General features: G+C 41.1%; 1 protein-coding gene across 3 annotated transcripts in view; it reads left to right on the top strand.

Annotated features, from left to right (window-relative positions):
* Positions 1-21715, top strand: part of PTCHD4 (patched domain containing 4) — a 163937-nt gene that overhangs the window by 1622 nt on the left and 140600 nt on the right. The window lies entirely within an intron of this gene.

Genomic DNA, 21715 nt, shown 5'->3' with positions numbered 1-21715 from the left:
TGGGTGTGAATGTGGTAGGGATTCCAGGAATTATGTTATGTGTTTGCAGAGCAAAAGAAGCAGAGATTTTCTATGTGTGAAGATGGGGATGTGCAGCTAACTGATGTACTAGTTTACTGAGTCCTGTCATCTTCCTTCCCCTCCTCAAAAAAAAAGAAAAAAGAAAAAAAAAATCCAAACCAGAGCAAGACTGTAACAGCCCAATACCAAAAGAAAGGGGAAAATCACAGTCAGCAAAAAATTGCCGTGAATGATTATTTCAGCATTAAATATATGGTGCTGTTTAAACTCTCAATTCAGATTTTGATGTTCAAATGAGATTTCTAAACTCATTCCACACTGTCAGGACTCAGCTACTGCAGGCAATGAGGCATGCAGTCTCCAGGTGACTGAAGTTTCAGGGACAAATGTGACTTCCAAAGGAGTCACTGCACCATTTGAGTGCTCGACCCTGTGCATGCTCAGAGGCTGCACAGCCAAAAATTCCCAAGACAGGGGTTTCCCTGGAAGAAGGAATTTTCTGTCTTCTGAGGTATATGAGTATGTGTGTGTGATTCTGGGGAGATCATGGAATGGGAGGAACCCCCGTTTCAATAAACGAGTGGCCTGAAGTAGGAAATCACTGTATTTCTATTTACCTATTTGATATAGTCGGCATCTGTACACAGTTTAAAAATAACTTTCTTGGGATTTTTTTTGAGGTAAAAAAGCTCTTTTTCCTGACTTGAAGGAGGATTTAATGCACTTAGAAACCAGGGATTCCTCAGGAAACCCCATAACCTGCATCCTTTGAACATGCTGTCCTCGTTGAAATGCATCAGTGGCTGACAGGGTTTCAGCCCCTTGTTCAGAGGAACAGTCCCTTGGGGTCTAGTGAAACTGGACAGATGATTCATCAGCTTGAAATCTAGGTAAGGGCTTGCCTGCCTCACACTTATTGAAGGGAGCATGATGAATGTATGTAGTTGGGCAACACACTTTCTGTTTCCTGAATCCTTGGCCATCGACATTACTGCTTACTCAAGAAAAGGATGCAGTAAAGAGGCAATCTTCCTCGCCTACAGTCTTTTGACTGAGTTCTGTCCTAGGCTTTTACATCCGGTGTAAAGAAAGATTTTGAAACTGTGACATATTTAAACTTCAGTTTGTTTTTCCTGTTGAGGCAAGTTTACAGTTTATTCACATGCAGTCTTGGTTGGATCCCTTAATTCCTTTGGTCGGCAGTGCTCTCCAGGTGGAAGGACTTTGTCCAGTCAGCCACTGTGGGGTTTCTCTTTGTCTGGCAATATCATTATGACATTTACAGTCCAAACCCTCGAGGTCTCTAATTCACTCCTTTAATAATCATTGCTTGTGTTCCTATGATTTACCAGGTGCACCTCTAGGCACATAAAATAGCATCTGAGGCAAGAAAAGCAAGGTTCTTACCTTCATGAGGCTTAATCGTAGATGCCAGGGTCCTCACTCCGAGTTACGTGCAAGCAGGGACTCTGAAATCCGTGGGTCCACCATGCTGGGCCTAAAATAGATGCTCCATCTAAACTTTCTGGCTGATTGGTTGGATGCTCTACATCTTGGTAGGAGTCAGTAGATAATCATAAAAGAATGTGGAGTAACTGATTACAAAGAGCAAGGTCGTACTAGTGGAATTATTCTGCTAACCGTATCAAGAACAGGTGAATTATACACTGGCTCTCTAATCTGTAAAGCCCTTCTCCTGCTCCATTCTGATTGCAATGTCTCCTCAGATGCGTTGGCTTGACTCTTCTTTGCATGGCGTCAGTGGGGTCCTTAAGCTATGTTTGGGTAAAGGAATTTGAGAATCTTCTGAGAGCAGTGGGCCCTCTCGAGCACCTGGATGTAACATCACACATGCTAATGTAATACAAAGTGTAATCGATAGGATATGGGGATACCTAGAACCCCAACAGAGGGTCTTCAAGTGGAGAACTCCTTGGCACAGAGCAAAGCGAGATGGCCTTTTGTTTTGATTCTATGTGATTTGGAAATGATTTCAATTCCTATGTGACAGTGGTGCTCAAGCAGTCCCTGGGATGCTGACCCATGACAGAGTTTGAGAACTTCTATTGTATGGGATTTGAGGGAAGTTTTTAGACATACCTTTTTGGCCCTCTTATTCATTTTGCCTTCCTCTGTCCCACGTGGGTCCCTGATCTTCCCAACTCTGGCCAATATGGAAAATTTGAGTGCTGGATGATGCTGTTGGTGGGCAGAGAATCGATCGCTGAGGAGAAATGCAGAATAAACAGCAGTGGCTGGATAATGTGAGGAGGAATTGGCAATCTCTTACATAAAAGAAGCAGGAGGTCAGAGCTTGGTGATAGTCTGAAGACGTGTAAGCACTGACTGACAGAAAGAAGAGGTCAAGAACCTTGGTTATGGCAATCAGAAGGGCATCTTCCGAGTATTATAAAGACACCCAAGTAGTTCTGAGCACAGAAAGGTTTAGAACTTCTGATAGGCATGATTATCTTGACAAGGTGATCCAGACAAGTAGGGACACAGGAAGTTGCTGGTTTAGGATTCTAAACAGAGGCTCTGATAAAGCTGATATGAAAAAAGGTGCAGTCAGCCAAGAATGCTACAGAAGTGAGACATGTACACATTTTCAAAAGCTGTGTAGAAAAGATGCCAAAATCTGAAACCCTTACACCTGTATGAGATGAACTCTACAATTGTGGCTGTCCTTATAATCTTTATATTGTCGAGTCTTCTATTCCCCACCCGTGGTAAACCTTATCCAGCTCTATGCAGACAGAATTTACATCACTGATTAGTTTGTTGATTAATTTGCTCATTGATGCTGAAACATCAGAAAATTATCATCACTGTTCAAACCTCTATGACACCCTTTTATTTCAAAGGTATTCTCTACACTGTTCAGATTTCTCTACTGTTTTTTGACCCTAATAATTTGGGGGCCATTTTTCCCCACTTATTTAAACACCCATATTGTATACATTAATACAATGCGACCAGACTGAATTTTGAAATTAAACACCTAATGTTTTGTTGGAACCAGTCTTGATTAAATTGAGACAGGCACTCAAAATCCTTAAGCAAGTACTGCTCTAAACCCCAAGAAATATTTTCATTATAATTCAAGGGGCTCAGGTGGTTGCAGGTAATAATTCCCTGCTTCTTAGGTAGCCCATCACGACCTCACTTTGCCATCTGGATAGTTCCAAGAAAGTCATGATTTCCACGTGTCCCCAGTTTTTTTTTATTCTAGCCACTGAAAAAGGCCAAGTAAAGAAGCAGATAAATGTGGCCCATGGCAAATGGTGAGAAAGAAATGAAGCAGCTTTGCTTCTCCTGCAGCCTGTCCTCCTTGCTAAATTCCATTAATACACACCTCTGAATAGACGTTGAACTGAAGTGTATGTACTCCAATGTATCACATTTAAGAATAGGACCACGTTTAAGAATAGATTTTCCTACCTCTTAACAAAGGAGTGTTTCTTTGGGCACTTTTTGAGTACGTCATCCTACTTTGGAAGTTGTTGCCATTCATTACTTCGTTCCAGTCTCAGTAGAAGAGCAACTTAAGCCAACACGTAAAGTAAGGACCAACTTTTTTTTTTTTTTAAAGATTTCCAAGAAAAGTTATTTCATAGACTTCTTTCCCTAATTCATTCTAAAACCTCAAAAGACATCTCTGTCAGGATCTTCTCTGATATTTAGATTTAAGCTTACATTCCTGATTCTATCTCTTAATAAGGGAGAAAAAAATTGCTACTTTATCGAATGTTCGTTTCTGTTCTAACTGATGTGGTGTTTTATACACCGCATGTCATTTTTGCAAGCTTATGAGTCGGAGTATTTTTATCCCCATTTTGTAAGTTAGGAACCTAAAGATCAGGAGGTTAAGTGACTTCTAAGAGGTCCCCATGGAGTACATGTTGGAGCTGGGATTTAAGTCCAGGTCTGTCAGGCACTGGCGTTTATATTCTCACCATGATGCTATATTAAGTCCTTGCACATCCTGCACCATTCTCTGTAGCGACAGCCCTTTTTACTAAGAGAGAGCTAGGGCCGTAACTCCCAAGCCATCCGAGATCCACGCTAAGGTACCGCCACTGCTCTTGCACCCCAGTCCCCGCCGTCAATCACTCACTCAGAGGGACCAGCCCAGGTGAAGTGAAGCCTCTCTTCCCTCATTCACCTACAAGGGAATAAAGCTCCTAGTCTGGGCAAACTCTGTCATGGAACCTGCCACAAAGAGTGTAGCAAATTTCCCTCTGGCACATGATTTCACCTTTAATGCCATTTCACAGCAATTCAGAACAAACTAAGGTGAGGTTCCAGGATCAGCTGAGAGTGGAGAAAGCCTGAGTGTGGTCCACGGTTCTGGGCCAGGGGCTTATGTGCCAGGCAAGTTTGAGAACTTCTATCTTAAACTGACATCAGGAAAATAGAATTGTTGAGACAGCATGGGATAACACGATGCAGGCTAAATTGAGAAATGTTCAGGAGAGATCTGAGTTTTAACCCCAGTTCTGTAAAGACCAGTTTTGTGACATTGGACAAGTCCCATCACTGATCTGAGCTTCAGGCTCTGCGATTCTTCTGTAACATTCCACTGCGTCATAGATAAATATCATGACAGTGGATTTCGGGATATGTTCTAGAATATTTCTCCTCCGGAGTAAAGTAGATGTACTTGAATAGATGTGAACTATGCCACTGAATGTTGATTGTGGTTTCCTCAAGCTGCTGTTTCAAAATGAGTTCATTCATTAAACTTTTATGAATACCCAAGTGGACAAAAGACTTGCTTGGTGTTGGGGCCTAGATTCTGCTCCTTGGCTTACCAAAGACCTACTTTAAACCAAATTAAATAAATTGCATAAGTACTTATTTATGCTTCTTTCTAGAGTTTGGGAATTCAAGGATTAAGGAGAGTTTTTACAAAAGGAGAAGAGAAACAGTTCTCACGGTTTTTCTTATTTTCTCGCCGTCAGCTGAGCTGATGGTGGTTTTCTCCGTGGTTCAGGACCACCAAGGGCTTGGGGGTGGGGTGGGGAGAAGTCAAAGAGACTGACAGCATGGTGGAAATGTAGGCGGGGCTAAGGCCATGCCCACCCCACCCCCAAAAGACAAACACTCCTTTGCCTCTCTTGCCACTTTTGGCAATAATTAGCTCTCAAACTTTTTTCTTACTCTTTTCTCCTTTGAAAGTTATTATAACTGAAACAGGCTATGATGTTGTGCTTTTCAAAATATATCGTATTAGGAGAATATTTTGCATTTTAACCCATTAGCCATCACACCGTGATTGGACCACATTGCTTTTAATTCAGTTTAGAGTTGATCAGCATATGCTCAGACCTGTTCCAGATACACCCAGACATTTCTACACATGCTCAATATCAACATTTTTGAAGAAGAAATCTGGCAATTCCAAGGGTCTAGATTTGCAGAAGACAGCTCTAGATTGGATAGCAGGTCTATTTCTTCCCTAACTTTAGTTAAGCAAATCACCCGGGCCCCATCTACAGGGTGGAAACATGGAAGTGACTCAGTTCTCTGGATCATTTCTGCCAGGGTGCTGGGGGAGAGGGTTAGAGCCGTCACAGCCCTGGCAGCCGGAAACATTCGGCGATGCTTCTGCCCTAGAAGTGTGCCAAGCTGCATTGTAAGCTACACAGTTAATTTCCTTTCGTTTTCTAAGACCTTGCTCCTCAAAGTGTTGCGCAGGGACGGGCAGCATCGGCATCACTTGGGAGCTTGTTGGAAACGGAAACTCCCCAGGTCTCACCACAGACCTACCAGCCGGAACCCGCACTTTATCAAGTGCCCCAGGTGACTCAGATGCACCTGAGAGTTTGAGAAGCTCGGGTCTAAGACACAAGAGGGACTGTAGCCTTCCTCATTCCCAGCTTGAGTTTGTAGTAGCCCATAGACGCAGACCGAAAACACGGTAAGAAAGCTGATCGAGCCTGTAGCCATGCCATGTGGACGTGTGACAGAGACGCTGGCGAGATGCCTGGAGAGTCATCAAGCAGCTGTTCCACGTGGGGAAGCCCTCGGCCCTTTCATCTGTAGTTGGTTGGGCCTGTCACCTGGTTAGGCTTAAAGCTGATTACTGTAGTTCAGTATTTTCCAAAAACCTTGAAATTTAATCTAACGATCTCTTCAAGAAAAAAGAATCAGCAACGTTCTTCTCGAGCCCCTTTGCAGTTATTTTACGATAGTGGCAACATTAAGCCCTCGTTAGCCTGATTATGGTGATACTATATGAGCACACGAGGTACAGGAACTCTACATAGGCGCAAGCGGAGCGGGGGGAAATGAAACAGAGTTAGAGTGGAGTGTATTTTTAAAGTGGCCTGGCAATCCACGCCTTTCTCAGACAGGATTACTATGGCAGAACCATTCATCGAAATCAAGGCTTATTCTCTGTAAGGCGGGGGAGTTCAGGGCCTCTGAAAGGCACCTGTGCGCAGCTCTTGAAATGCGTAAGTTTAGTCACTGGATTTGTGTTGGAACAGCTAGTCCTCTCCCTCCGGAGTTCCCCTCCCAGCAAGGAGAGGCTTCACCTGGGCCGCTGTCTCCTTCCTCTCCTGTCTCAAAGGCCAAGAGGATGGCTCTGGGTCTGGAAAGCAGAAACACGTTTACAGGGTTCTTCCAGCTTCAGGAGGGTCTGAAAGCAGCTCCAGGTGCTCGTGGTAGACAGAGGCTGGACTGCACGTGTAGGGCTCAGTCCCTAAGCTCTGTCTGCCCCTTGAACGTTCAGGTCTGTTCTCTCACCTCACCAGGTCTCAGTTATGCGAGGGAGAGAGTGTTCAGTTCTCATCGTCACTGTGGGGCATGCTAACGTGGACAAGTTGTACCTCAGACTCAAAAGTCGTTTGTAAACACTAGCAGACTAACAAAGCTATTGCTGGGTGTCTGCTCTGTGTCTGGCCCTGGCTGGGAGCTGGAGATTCAGTGAGGAACAAAATAGATGTGGTGCTTGACCTTCCAGGAGCTTGAGTCTAACACGAAAAACAAAAATCACATGGGTACGTTCATAATTACAGATTATCACGAAGAAAACTGCATGGTGCTGTGAGAGAAGGATTCCAAGTCTTGGGCTGTGACAAATGACCTTCTTGAGGAACTGACTGGGAGCTGAAATCTGAAGGGTGACAGAGAGTTAACAGGCAAGGCTGGGTTAGGTGGTAGGACCAACAGGAGGGAGGGGAAGTCATGGTACCTTAGATGTGTTGAATGAAAGCCCCTGAGATGGAAGTTAAAGAGTGACCGTGGTGAGGGCGCTAAGGGCCACATTAAGAACCTCTTGAGAGCTGGTATAACACAGTTTAGATCAGGACCTATTGAGCTCCATTGTCCAGGTCTACATCTGTACTCTGTTCCTTTTGCTCTGTAACTTTGTACAAACGTTTTAGCCTCTTTGTAACTCAGTTTCCTCATCATAGCCCCGACTTCCTAGCATTAAGTGGATTCAGTGAATTTATGATACCTGGGGCGGAGCTTCTCAAACTCCATTTGTCACCTGGAGTTCTTGTTTAAAATGCAGATTCCGTTTCAGTAGATCTGGGATGGAGTGAGATTTGGCATTTCTAGCAAACTCCCAGCTGATACTGATGCCTCTGGTCCTTGATTCACACTCTGAGTAGCAAGGGTATCAAGCACTTAGAACAGCGCCAGATTCTTTGAAAATCCTTAAAATTCAGATGCACTTGAGAGTTTGAGAAGCTTAGGTCTAAGACGCAAGGGAGACCCAATGAGACTTCCTCATTCCCAGCTTGAGTTTGAAGTAGCCCATAGATGCAGACCGAAAACACGGTAAGAAAGCTCCTTGAGCACTGATATTCTGCCCTTGTTCTGGAATTGGTTGATTGACTTCTTTGTGAACTCATGGTGAGATGAAAAGCCCTTTTTGTTTCAACCCTCAAAGCTGAAAGTCTTTCTATCCTGTGGTAGTCATTGCTGTTTACTTAATAAGCAGAGTAGGAGGGGTTTGCATCCCTCTGCTTTTGAGCTAAAGAGCTTGAGCTGCCTCCAGAAACCTTGTTCTGCACGTGACCTCTCTTCTCTAAGGGCAGTAAAGAACAGATAAGAAAACTGTGGGACTTTGGTTTCAGTGTCCCCTGGACCTGGAAATATCTCAGAGGTTGTATATTTGTATCATTTGCAATAGAGCCAACCTTAACCTCTCTCTCCTGTCTGGGCTTCCCAGACATCAGCCTCTATTGAGCCTCAGCTTCTTACTGGCTCACTCCCTCACCATTCCCATATTTATAATTATTCCCACGAACTAGTCTTTGTCATTGTCTATTCTTTAAATATCCTCATTCAAGCCAGACATTGATTTTCTTCCATGTCTATAACTCTTTGAATGGCATTCTCTCCATTCTGTCATTGACTCGGGTGCAGAATCTCAGTCACCTATGATTAATTCTTCCTTTCCCCCTCACCCCCACCCAGCCAAAGACATAGAAACAGCGAGAGCTAATTCATTCCATGCCAAGGTGGCCCTTAGAACAATAGCATCCCCATTGCCTAGGACCTTGTTAGAAATGTACATTCTTGGGTCTCAGTCCAGATCTACTAATACTGGGGGTTGGGGGCCACAAGCTCCCTAGGTGATTCTGATCCCTGCCGACATCGGAGGACCTCTGTTCTGCAGTAGAGGCGTTCAACCTTGGCTGAATGTAGGAATTATGCCGGGAGCTTTAGAAATACTGATGTGTGCATCTCCTCCCCAGAGATTCTGACTTCATTAGTCAGGAGGTGTCATGGACACTGGGATTTTAAAAACCTCCTCTGGTGATTATCCTGGATTACCAGGGTTGAAGTCTTCTTTTCAAATTTCTTTTCCTCCTCACCGTCTCTTCCTCGGGCTTTTAACACCTCTTACCTATTTTATCTAAGCAGTAATCTAGTCTCTCTCACATAACTTCTCACACTTGGAACCTTGCCTGTGTAGCAGGATCATCTACCTCTTTTGATTATGTTTTTCTCTAATCAAATCCTGCAAGAGCTCCCCATTGCCTGGAGAGGACATGACAAACCATAGCCCTTGAGAACGTCCCTTGGCTGGGCCCCAGCTTGCCATGAAGTTTCAGGTTGCAATACACCTTATGCTGCAACTAAACCACAGCAAACCCATCCTGAATTTTCCTGGCTTTTTTTTTTTAACCTTCATTCATACTGTTCCTATGGCTTGAAATTTCTTTCATGGTGTCAAACTCACATCTCTTACATTTGCCTTTTCCATGGAGCTATTCTCAGTGCTTCCAAAGGTAGGAAGCACTTTTATCCACTTTAGAGGTGCTTTGAAGGCAGTTCCCCTAATCACAGTGTAACTTGTGTTATAGACTTAGGGCAAATCTTTGCTGACGTATAACTGTACGTGCCTAATGAACCAGTAATGCTGCTAGCCCTCACTGCATACGTTGATTTGCCTCGGTGGGGTTAGCTAATACGGAGGAGTCTGTGGAACGACCCCTTGGGGGAATTTGCAAGGGAATAGAGAAAGAGCCCATCCAGTCAGTCTGCCATTCTCAGGCTGGGCTAAACCCTCAAGAAAGATGGCCACAGAAGGACATCGAAAGCTGTTTCTATGAGTGGTCCTGAGATACATGAGCCACAAGCAAGACGGCTTTGTGCTTAGGACACAAAGGACAACCAGACAAGAGAGAGAGACACTTTCGCCAGCTATACACAGCACATGTGTGACTTCAGCCCAGGAGAGGCTGAGGGGAGGTGGCTTGAACACCTGGTAGGGTTACCAGATTTAGCAAATAAAAGTACAGGCTACCTAGTTAAATTTGAATTTGAGATAAACAAGAAATAATTTTTAAGTGAAAATATGTTCTAAATACTGCCTTCTCTGCTTATCTGAAATTCAGATTTAACTGGGTGTCCTATATTTTATCTGGAAACCTAGCACGATGGGAATTCACAGAGTGCCATCTGAAGACCCCAGCACAGACTTCAGAGTGTCACGGGACCAGCACCATGTGCTCAAAGGCAAGGAGTGGCCCATCAGCCAGCGGGCCGAAGAGGCAGACCATGAAGACCTAGTTGGGAAATAGTAAAGATCTTCTAAAGACCCCCGGAAGTGCATGAGTAAAGCTTTTCAGGGGCCAGAGTTCCTGTCTTACTCAGATGGGGATGCAAGCAAGTTAAATTTAAATTTCTCTTGATGTAACCTGATAAGTGTACTGAGGCATTAGGAAACACAAGTTACATTTATTGTTTTAATAGCTCCAAATGTTTACTTGCTAATGAAATGAAAATATAATGGATACATGAGAGAAACTTGTCTAGGACTGTGCTGGATAAACATTCCATTTAGAAGATGTCTTTTGTTTTATATTTTATCTGTGAGAAGACGAAAAATATTTATACATAAATAGAAGTGCAGTTAAAGAAATTAAGTTATAAGATAAGTAAGCCTTGGGGATATAATGTTCAGCATGGTGACTATAGTTAACAATACTGCACTGTATATTTGAGGTTGCTAAAAGAGGGATGTTAACTGAAATTATGGTAATCATTTTGCAATAAACACATAAATCATGTACCCCTAAAATGAACACAATATGATATGTCAATTCTGTCTCAATTTTTAAAAACTTTAAAAAGGATGAAAAGACACTGCCCGCATTAGCTAGAACCTATCTGTATTAAACAGCAATTGATTATAAATGAAATAATTTAGGTCAACACTATGGTTTCAGAAGGATTTTTTTTTTTTTTTTGGAAAAGATCCATCAATTACTCAAGTTTAAGAGTCATTAGATTGGAGAAAGGGATATTTATTTAGCTGCCCTAGGACTGAGAATATCATAAGCAAAAATACAGAGGCCATAAAATCTAAAGTGAAAGATTTGATCATTTCTATTCATGTGATGGTAGAGAGTGAAATTAATTTCTTCAAGCATAGGGACTTGGGTAAAGAAGAACAGAAGTCCTATGAGAAAGAGAAGAAGGAAGGAAGGAAGGAAGGAAGGAAGGAAGGAAGGAAGGGAATAGATGTTGGGTGAAGACTGGTGAAAATTTGTAGGGTGAGAGTATTAGCAAGCCAAAAGCTGAACCCCTAGACAGGACAGGTTTCCCTTCCCATGAATGAAATGTGGCTTTGGAATCAAAGATGACGCATGCTCTTAGTCGTTTGTACACCAGCACTAGTAAGTATACGGGCTATTTAGGACCCATCTTATTTTCCTTCAAGATTATAAGGCTTTTAAGGGCAGGAATCGTCACTTGTTCACATTTCTAGTTTAAAAAGAATGCGAGGAAAGCCCAGCTTGTTAGTTCTCCCTTCCCAGGATCCAGGTCTCCCTGCACAGTGCAGTCTGGTGCATGATCTCAGCAGGGCAGGTTCCTGGGCGTGTGAAGCAGGGCCTGAGTACTGGGGCACGCGGTCAGGGCGGTGGGCAGCAGGCGGTGCCCCGGGACACAGACACCCTGCTCAGCTCCGGGGGGGTGGGGGTGAGAAGCTCAGGGGCTGCACTAGTTTAATGACCCCTTTTCGGAGATTGAGCAGACCTCTCTAAGGGAATAGCATACAAAACTGGTACTGGCAGCTTGACATTTATTGTTATTTCATTCTTTTCAACCTTCGTTACCCTGGGGATTATTTTTAAGGAATTGGACCCTTTCTAGGCTGTGAAAACTTTAGACAGTTCTTTTAGTAACTAATCGCATGTTATCAGCGTGTCTCTTGCGAAACAAAGTTCATTTGTATTTTTAGTTAATTTATCTCAAGGAGTCGTTTATAGACTGATGTTACTCTAGTAGTCTTCTTCCTGATAAAAGAGTATTTAGGTAATTGATAACTAAATTGACATAAGATTCTTCATTTCCGATCTTCTCCCTCAGCTCTGTGTCCTGAACTTACTGGTGATGTTAAAGTTATAAGCATTGACAGTGTGGCCCATTTCGCCTAAAGCAACAACCGTTTCTTATTGCGGTGGGTTCTTCACGGGGGATAGAGATAGGGGAGCCTCTTATTGATTAAGCCCTTTTTCAGAATTTTAAGATAATGGTGAAGAGGACAGCAAAGAGGAAATAGACAAATCTATGTTTGAACTCAGTTTGATCATTTATTAGTTGTGTGCCTTTAGACATGCTACTTAATGTCTTTGTCCTTCAGTTTTTCTATGTTAAAAATATGATTACTATTTTCTACGCTACATTAGAAGTATTATTAATATCCACTTGACAGGTTTTAAAACTTTTGAGCACTTAGTAGTTTCTTCATAAGTTGTAACTATTTTTTTTTGCACATATATTTTTACTGAAGGGTAGTCAGTTTACAATGTTGTGTCAGTTTCTGGTGTACAGCATAATGTTTCAGTCATATATGAACACACATGTATTCTCTTTCATATTCTTTTTCACTGTAAGTTACTGCAAGATATTGAATCTAGTTCCCTGTGCTGTACAGTATAAACTTGTTTATCTATTTTATACATAGTAGTTAGTATCTGCAAATCTTGAACTCCCAATATATCCTTTCCCACTCCCTTCCCCCATGATAACCATAAGTTTGTTTTCTATGTCTGTGAGTCTGTTTCTGTTTTGTACATAAGTTCATTTGTCTTTTTTTTTTTTAGAGTCCACATATAAATAATATCATATAGTATTTTTCTTTCTTTTTCTGGCTTACTTCACTTAGAACGACAATCTCCTGGTCCATCCATGTAGCTGTAAATGGCACTATTTTAGTATTTTTATGGCTGAGTAGTATTCCATTGTAGAAATATACCACTTCTTATCCAGTCATCTGTTGATGGACATTTAGGCTGTTTCCACGTCTTGGCTATTGTAAATAGTGCTGCTATGAACATTGGGGTGCATGTATCTTTTTGAATTAAGGTTCCCTCTGAATATATGCCCAGGAGTGGGATTGCTGGATCGTATATGGTAAGTCTATTTTCAGTTTTTTGAGGAATCTCCATACTGTTTTCCATAATGGCTGCAGCAAACTACAATTCCTACCAAGAGGGTTCCCTTTTCTCCACATCCTCTCCAGCGATTATCATTTGTGGACTTTTGAATAATGGCCATTCTGACTGATGAACCTCATCGTAGTTTTGATTTGCATTTCTCTAATAATTAGTGATATTGAGCATTTATTCATGGGCTTATTGGTCATTCATATGTCTTCACTGGAGAAATGCTTGTTTAGGTCTTCTGCCCATTTTTGGATTGGGTTTTTTTTTTATTATTAAGTTGTATGAGCTATTTCTATATTCTGGAAATTAATCCCTGTCTGTCTCGTTTTTTGCAAATACTTTCTTCCATTCTGTATGTTGTCTTTTATATAAATCCAACATCATAATAACACCAAGTGAAAAATCACAATCCTACTCACCAATTTTACAGAATTATAGACCATTTATTTCCAGTCTTTAACTGTAAAGTTCACAGTTGCCACATAGGGTGCATGTCTTTTCTGCTTGTTTATTGTTTTTTTTTAAATAAGCATTTTCATAATTGTTTTTTTTTGGTAGCTCAGAAGTCTGGCAAGTGACTGTGACATAATTTACTTAATTGCTCATTTATTGTTATCTAGAGAGTGTATCTAGGACAGTGTTTTTTGGAGCTGATTCCCACAACCCTTAACAGACAAAAAGGAGAAAGCAAAATATTCTGGCTCATCAACAGAAGCTGTAGGAAAAGAGCATTTTCTTATGTGATTTGAAATGTCGCTTTCATAAGCGTATGCACTTATGAAAGCAAGATACAAATATAGGTCAACAAGTTCCAGGGGAGCAGGTGTCCCAAGAAAAATCTTGGATAGAATTTAGAAGGACCTGATTTATTTATAGATCAACTCCAAAATGCTGTAAATTGCTTTGCTAAGGACCACATCCAAGAGTAAGCTTCTAAGAGTACCTAGTGACTTATCTTATTACAAAGTAATTTTTACTGCTTTTCACTTGGTGCAACTCAGTGCTTCTCAAAAGGACCACTTCAGGAACTTTCCAATTACAAGATGCCTGGGTCCCCTCCCCAGACTAGTGGAATCAGAATCTCCAGAGAAACGGCCTGAGAATTGGGATTTTTTTTTTAAGCTCCTTGTATGATTTACAGTGGATAACCAGGTTGAGAAACATCGAGGGACCTTAAACCAGAAGAAGGTTCCCCCATCCCACCTGACTCCTTGCCAGATGCATAGGATGCGCAGGATGAGAGGATAAGGGGATAATGCTATTTCCCCCGCACGCCCGCTTCAAGACTCATTCTGGGATCTCAAAAACAAGAGATTTGTCCTGACAGGAGCCATCTCAGTACCATTTTCCCGCCAGAAAAGCTGCCTCCTTAGTTGCTCTGTAGCTGAAGTAAACAACTTCCTTCTCTCCTGTAATTCCCTAATCTGGTATTGATTGGCCAGAAATATGATATCTTCATCAATTTGCTCTGCTCCAAAAATATCCTGGATTGACAGTCACTGGGAAAATACATCCCCTGACACTTTAAAAGGCATCCTTTCTTAATACATTTCTGCCAGAAGATTAATAAAGAAAACTTGTAGGCACATGGTAAATACTTATTACTATGGTGATAGGGCCAAAGGTAATAAATCTTGATAGCTCAAAGAAGTATGATACTTCCAATTCTTATTAAGTTGTCATTAGCTCCTTGATTTCCGTCAAGGTGACCTAAATTCATTCATATCCTGAGGTGGTCGGTGTTTGCTACTTTGTAACCAATTCATTAACACTATTCATTGTTAGCCCATCCTTTTGATAAGCATGTATAAGAGACAAAGAAATATGTGTTGAATGGATGACGGTTCGAGTGAATTAATTATTAGGCTTTATAATAGTCCCGTTTTGAGTTTTAAAAGCATCATAGTGAAGAATTTCAAAATACTCCCAGTCTTAGCTTAGTCAGAATTGACTTAATCTTCACCCAAATTCCACACCTTCTTTCTTTTCATCTGTGGAAGTCATATTATCCTTTTCTAGACAGATGTGGTCTGGGAAGGCTAACGACTAGTTTAGCAAGCTTGGGACTTCTAACTCATTCATAAACAGGTCTTGGCATCCCCAGATCAGTGTGGCAAGCCGATTCATATTAGAACCGTATTAGCACAATGTCTAATTAAAGGAAAAGTATGTTCATTAAAGCGCAATGAATATTTAAAGTAGTTTCAACGACATAGGAGCCATAACAATCCAAGTGCCCTTCTTGGGTCAGTAGAAAGCTTTCCATTATCATCCCAGTGGATTCACAAATCTTATACTCCCTCTCTTATTATTTTTAAACGGCAATTATAAATCACTTGATACCGTGAGGTGAAAGGATGTTTTTCTTGTCAATGTGAATGATGTGGTGTGCGCTGCTAGCCACCAGTAACTGGAAATTGTACACCACAAAAAGAAAGCCAAACATTTGGTACCCCACTACCACTTTTATATTAAATAGTTTATCTTTGGCAAAAAGTAAAAGCATTTTACGAAGTTGAATCCGTACTGATAGTTTGCGTAGGCATATAAAATTGGGAATTGACCTAACTTTTAGTTACTGCTAAAAAAACAAAAAAGCATTAAGTAATTGTGACACGGCTTAAAGGAGTTTGACATAATCATCATAGTACATGCATATATCTTTCCAAGGGTTCCTTGGAAGAGATTTGAGAAGGTCATCTCATCTACACGCTTCAGAAAGCTCTGTATATATAAGTTGCTTCAATATACTATTCACTATTTAATGTCTCTCCAGAAGAAAATTAATCTTCATATCTATTTTTAAATTTTTAAAAAAATTTTATTAAAGTCTTGTTGATTTATAGTGTGTTAGTTTCAGGTGTACAGCAGAGTGATTCAGTTTTTTTAAATATATATATATATGTATATATACACATTCTTTTTCAGATTCTTTTCCATTATCGGCTATTCCAAGTTGTTGAGTACAGTTCCCTGTGCTATACAGTAGGTCCTTGTTGTTTATCTGTTTTGTATATAGTAGTGTGCATCTGTTAATCCCAAACTCCCAGTTTATCCCTCTCTGCTGCCTTTCCTTTTGGTAACGTAACTATTTAAAACAAGTATTTCTTTTTGTTCTTTTTTCAGTAAAGGAGAAACCTGATCTTTACTACCATTTGTGAACATCTTCTACCTGTGACCTTGGAAATGGTCATTACATTCTCTTGGACTTCTCTCTGCTGAATAATCTCTTACACATAGACCTCCTTCTCCACTGCATAGCCCTTTTGTTTTAAGCAAACTTTAAAGTTTGGCAAATTAATATGTCTTCCGAGTCTTAATCACCTATGTTGTGTTCAAAAGATGGACAAGTATTTTCCCTGCTCCGCGCTTTCTCCTCTCTGTGTTTGCCTTATCCCAGTGAATAATTTTTCTCAGTAGAGATGTATTCTGTGCTTACATTGTTTCAGACACTGGGCTAGGCACTGGAGATAGAGATAAGTTACTAGCCCTGCCTTCCAGACGCCTATAGTCTAGTGGGGAAGGAAGACAAGTAAATAGAAAGTAAATGGGAACTGGAATCTTAAAGATTAGTTCAAAACGATCCAGAGCACTTAGTAATCCAGGATTGGTGCTACATCAGATTCAGCCTCCTCAAGGGGTCCATAATAAAAACAAACACTCTTTGCTGGTGGAAGAAGTCTTTCAGGGACACTTATTTCAACTGGTGATAAATGTTTTATTTTTCAAAGTGTATTCATTAAAATTAAGGTCAGTAGAGATCTGCTTTCCATAAGCAGGGAAATATTTCGCCATGATCAGTTACTCTGAAGGTTATGAAGTCAGCATAAAATCCCAGACTTATAAATATAGACTTAAAAAAGGAATACAAAGCAGGAAAACTTGATGGGTATGGACCAAGAAATATCAAAATGAAGAAACATGAGCGTTGTTAGTCATCCACAAGACCTGGCCAGAAAGTTGTTGGACAGTGGAACTTTCCACGACCCCAGAAATCTTCCTTCCCTGAGGTCTTTCTTCTCTAGCAGTTGTAACTGATAAAGTAGTCGTGGGATTATTAACCGGCAAGAATGATGTGTATATGCAAGTACGAGGCATCTTTAATAAATTGTGAAACAGTCACAGCTAAGGCAGTGAAAATGGTGAAGGAACCACAGCTCAAATGCTGAGCATTTTTAGAAGGACAAAGGATAAAGAGTTAACTCCTAATTTTGAAGGATAATATCTGGTTTGATAAACATCTCTGACTTAGTGCCTGCTAGGGTGGTAAATCAGCATTTTTATTCCCATTAAACAAATTAGTTAAATCTCTCTGGAACAGGATGGGTAAATATAATCCACAAAAGGGGTCTTACATCTTTACTGATGGAAAGGATGTTAGCTGTCTGCTTCTGAGAGCTAATGTTTATATCCAGCGGCAGGGCATTAAGTCTGCATTAAGAGACATAAAATGGAAAATGTGCCTTTTTCTCTTTTCATAAGGATTCCTTGTACTAAGAAAGTGAAGTGGGGCATTAAATAATCGCCCAGTGAATTCAGTCTTCATGAACAGAAAGTTAACATGTTGTTATATCTGACTATCCTAAAGCAGCACTTTTATTTTTCTCTGCTTTTTCTCAGTAATTATTAGTTCTCTGAGTTTTTGTTCTTGTTTGTTTAATTCACACATAGGAAGACTACAAGTTGGGAACTCTCTTTCTTTGAATTTTTTGGAGGCAAGGACCGACCACGGTGTCTGTGGGAGTGGTTCGACTGTATAATGGTGCGAGGCCCCGTGCTCTGTCTTACAGAGCTGGTACCCTTCCAGAGAACATGCGGGATTTCATGGGGTCGCTCAGTAAGGCGCTACGTTAGAATATCTCCATTCTCACAAAGAGGAAACTGAGGCACAGGTGTGGTTAGGTAACTTGTCAAAGTCTGCTAAGACTGGAGTGGAGCATGTGTCCCTCCTGCAACCCCTAAACTCTCACTCCTAAACCACTGACCATACACTGACCGCGTGGGTCCCTCAGTCTCTAGTCTTGGTTGTATTTCTAAAGTTATTCCTGGTAGTTTTCATGGGAAACTCAAGATTCAAAGTAGAATAGGACTCACTGTATTGTCAGATTCATCCTCACCCAGAACTAATAAAAGTCTATCCCCTATAGCATTTCTTTTCCAAAGCAGTTTGGGCAGTTTTATTAAGTTCAATTTATGTGCACCTCACTTAATTGATCGAATTTCTGCCACTTTTCTTGGAATATTCCTCTAAAGTCCTAATAAACCTGACTAATAATCATGACACTTTTTCATTAAAAAACTCTCTCTCTCTATTATGATATTCCATTATTCCTTTTTCTATTAACAACATAGATTGACCCTAAATAATTCTTTTCTTTCTCATAAGTCATGCTGATTCCTAGTGTTTATGAAGACCAGGAATCAAGGTCCACGTCCACATGCTGGCTTTGTAGAATAGGAAGCATTGTAAATAGAAACATGTTTGATGTAGTTTTAAAATGACCTCTTCCTGTCCCAAATTTAGACTAGGGAAAAGTGGCAGCTGAAGTTCTTCTAATTTTATTTAGTAACCACCCCTCTGAGGGTACCCAGAATACTTGAAGGTATGAGGAATAAACATTTATGAAGTTCTTACTAAGTGCAAGGTAATAATTGATTGTGTGTTTCTGAAGCAGTCTGAAAGCCTGTCCCTACATGTCACACGTGTACAGTGAGTGTGTCTGGCAGTAAATACCCCATGAGGGATGCAGACCCTACTTGCTGTAGAAAGCAGTTCAGAGGAGCAAGCGATCGCCTTTCCCTTTCCCTGAGGCTTTAAGGATGAATTGGGGTTTGAGCTGGTTCCAAAAACAAAGGTTGGAATCAGCTGAAGAATTTCGGGGAGGGTACTTGAGACAAAAGAAGAACCGCTTGGGTGCTCAGTCCGCATTTTTGTTCACATTAAGCAGATGGGGGAAATTATTTTCTTTCCTAGAATTGGCCCAGGTGGGCTAATTAGAGTCATAGAACGCTATCTTAAAACAGTGAGTTATAGGCTACCTCCCGCCTCCCCCACCCAAGTATGCCAACATTTAAGAGCTCTGAAAAACTGTGCAAGTTTTCTAGGTCAAGGTTTCCTAACTCGGCACTACTGACGTTAGGTCTGATAATTCTTAGTCGTGGGGCCGTCCCGTGCATTGTAGGATGTTCACAGCACCCCTGCCCTCTACTCTCTAGACTCTGTTAGTGTCTTCCTCCTCTCCCCAGTTGTGACAGCCAAAAACAAATGTCTTCACATTGTTAGATGTCCCCTGGGGTGCAAAGTTGCTCCTCCTTGAGAACCACCAATCTAATTCAGAATTCTCTTCTCCTCCTGTAGCACAGGCCATCAGGAAAACAGTCTTTTTATCCAACCCCAAGCCCTGATATTGCACGTGTAAGTCCTCTTCCACGTCAGGTGTGCTCAGCCCGCTTGGCAGGATGCCGGGCTCTCATCTCTGGAGAGTTTCTGGGACGCCCGGTGAGAACCACTAAGAAATGCTCACTAATATCTCTTCTCCACTGAGGAGACCTAGGCTTGTTCACTTGTCAAAACTATAGTCCGTTTTAGATTAGAAACCCATTTCAATTGTAAATTCCATTGGTGGGAGAAGCTCAGCGTTTGGGAGCGAGCACAGCTGGTGCTTCCTGGATGTTAAATTATTCATCTTCCTCATTTTGGAAGCTCAGAAACAGCCGTGCTGAGACGCTAAATCCTCAAGGTAATATTGCAAAACCCAGTCCCTGGTACTAAGGAGGGAAAAGGCCTGCTAAATCACAGGAGCCATCATCCACGGCTTTAGGAGAAGCTGTACAGTGAATGCTGTTTGCTAACTTGATTTTTCCCCATTTTGGTAAAGCAGGAATACAAGTTTCCCTGCGAGAATTTTGTGAAGCTCTGTTAAGCGAAATCAGCCTTTCTACCTTTATATAGTCTCGTGCCTGTGTCATTCATGCATGTAGTTCATTTTTCAAGTGAAATATTTTGATCCTCTAAAAAAACATTTTCTCCAGAAATCAGAAGGTAGTCATGGAAATGGGGAAGCACTTGCTCAGTTGCAGTTTGTAGAAAACAGGTGACTTTTGAACAATCGCTTGATGATAAATATTTCTCATTAATGGCTCTATCCTCACACTTGGCTATTTATTGCATAATCCATTTTAGTCCATATTGTCCTAGTACCTGTCCTAAGCTCACCTGGGATTCTCATATTATATTCAAAGCTGCGTTAGATCTTGCAGAATGCACAGCTCCTAGCAGTGTCCTACAGCAGTTCCTTAATGCTTTCTTAGGTAACTAGTAATCTTAGAACCCTTTATTTCTGTGCACTCAAAGAGGTACATTCTAACCAAAATGCCTATGTTACATCTTAACGAGACAATATTCTTCTTCATACATGACAGAGTCCCTACGTGTGCGCCTCCACCTGTATGCTCAATTCAATGGAGATTCTGGGTTATGGGACTCAACTGAGAATTTGTAATGCTCAGTGACTGCAGAAACCTTCGTTTTAATTTAGGCTGCTTGAGTGGTTGACCCCCACCTGATATAAATATCAAAACTATCAAACTTCAAATTTTTCCTTCGGTCAGGCTCTCTAGCTTTGCGTTAGCTCCTCTGAGAGTGCATGTAGACAAAGGTAGAAGGTAATAGAGGAAGCCTGCGGGCAGCCATTGCATGATCAAAGCAACACAAATTTCTAAACGACCATTTAGTTCTTTATCCAGGAGACTTCTCGGATGCATAGCTAGACAACAGTTGGATTCCCCCACTGGAAACGAGCCAAGTGTGATGTGTCACAGCTACGTTCTTTGGGAAAAAAAAAAACTTGTTGTAGGCATTAAAACAAGAGAGAGTTCTAGTGAACAAAATCTCAGCTTGGGTTCATTTATTAAAGACTCTCTTCATCTTATGAAAGCAAAGGGGGAAAAATCTATTCCAGTGACCGAGCCCATGGGCCAGGCAACCCAATATTCAGGCTCTAACTGTGAATCCAAGACATCCCAAGCAATGCTCGGTTTATGGCGGTGGTGCCAGGGGAGACAGCGTGAACATCTGTCCTCTTTTTCCTTCATGATGCTTTCTTCAGGAGTTTGGAATGTAACCTGAGCTTCTCTAGCTTCTTAATAACACGGTTTACTTTAACATACCTGAAAGAGGAGCATTTAATTCAGACAACCTTCATTTTACTATGTTGCAAAGATGTCTTCTTTGGGAAACCTCATTTTACATACATTTTATTTTATTTGAAATTTGACAACTTATGTCATAAAACAGATGTTATCCTGCACAGTAAGATGTGTATTATTAAATAAGGTGTTGGACTTTTTAAAAGTCACAGTGGAGAAACTGTTCCAATATAAGATCAGTGAGTTTGGAAGCGGACAATGGAAGGAAAGTAGAAGTTGCTGGAGAAATTTAAAACTAAAGATCCCTAAAGAAAGCAGAACCAACACAATTCAAATGCTAGTTTGTAACTAATACTAAAAGGTAGAGAAGAATTAACCCATCCTATCAATTAAATGCATATTTGCTTAATTTCAGAAGAAATCGTAGTGCTGGGAATAAATCTGACACTTTAAAATCTGTCTGAATTCCATTCAAAGGAGAGTGAGTGGTTCACTCAGAACACTTTGTAAGAATGGGCTTTCCCAACAGAGCTACTTGCATCTCGAATTCTTCTATTTCTGTAAAGGAACACCCCCAATACAAATGAGTAAGAGAAACAGATTTAAACATGGATGTATAGCTGTGA

The sequence above is a fragment of the Camelus bactrianus genome, chromosome 20 (genome assembly GCF_048773025.1).
Source record: "Camelus bactrianus isolate YW-2024 breed Bactrian camel chromosome 20, ASM4877302v1, whole genome shotgun sequence".
In the NCBI taxonomy this organism is placed as follows: Eukaryota; Metazoa; Chordata; class Mammalia; order Artiodactyla; family Camelidae; genus Camelus; species Camelus bactrianus.
This window is presented reverse-complemented; position numbering and strand designations above follow the sequence as displayed.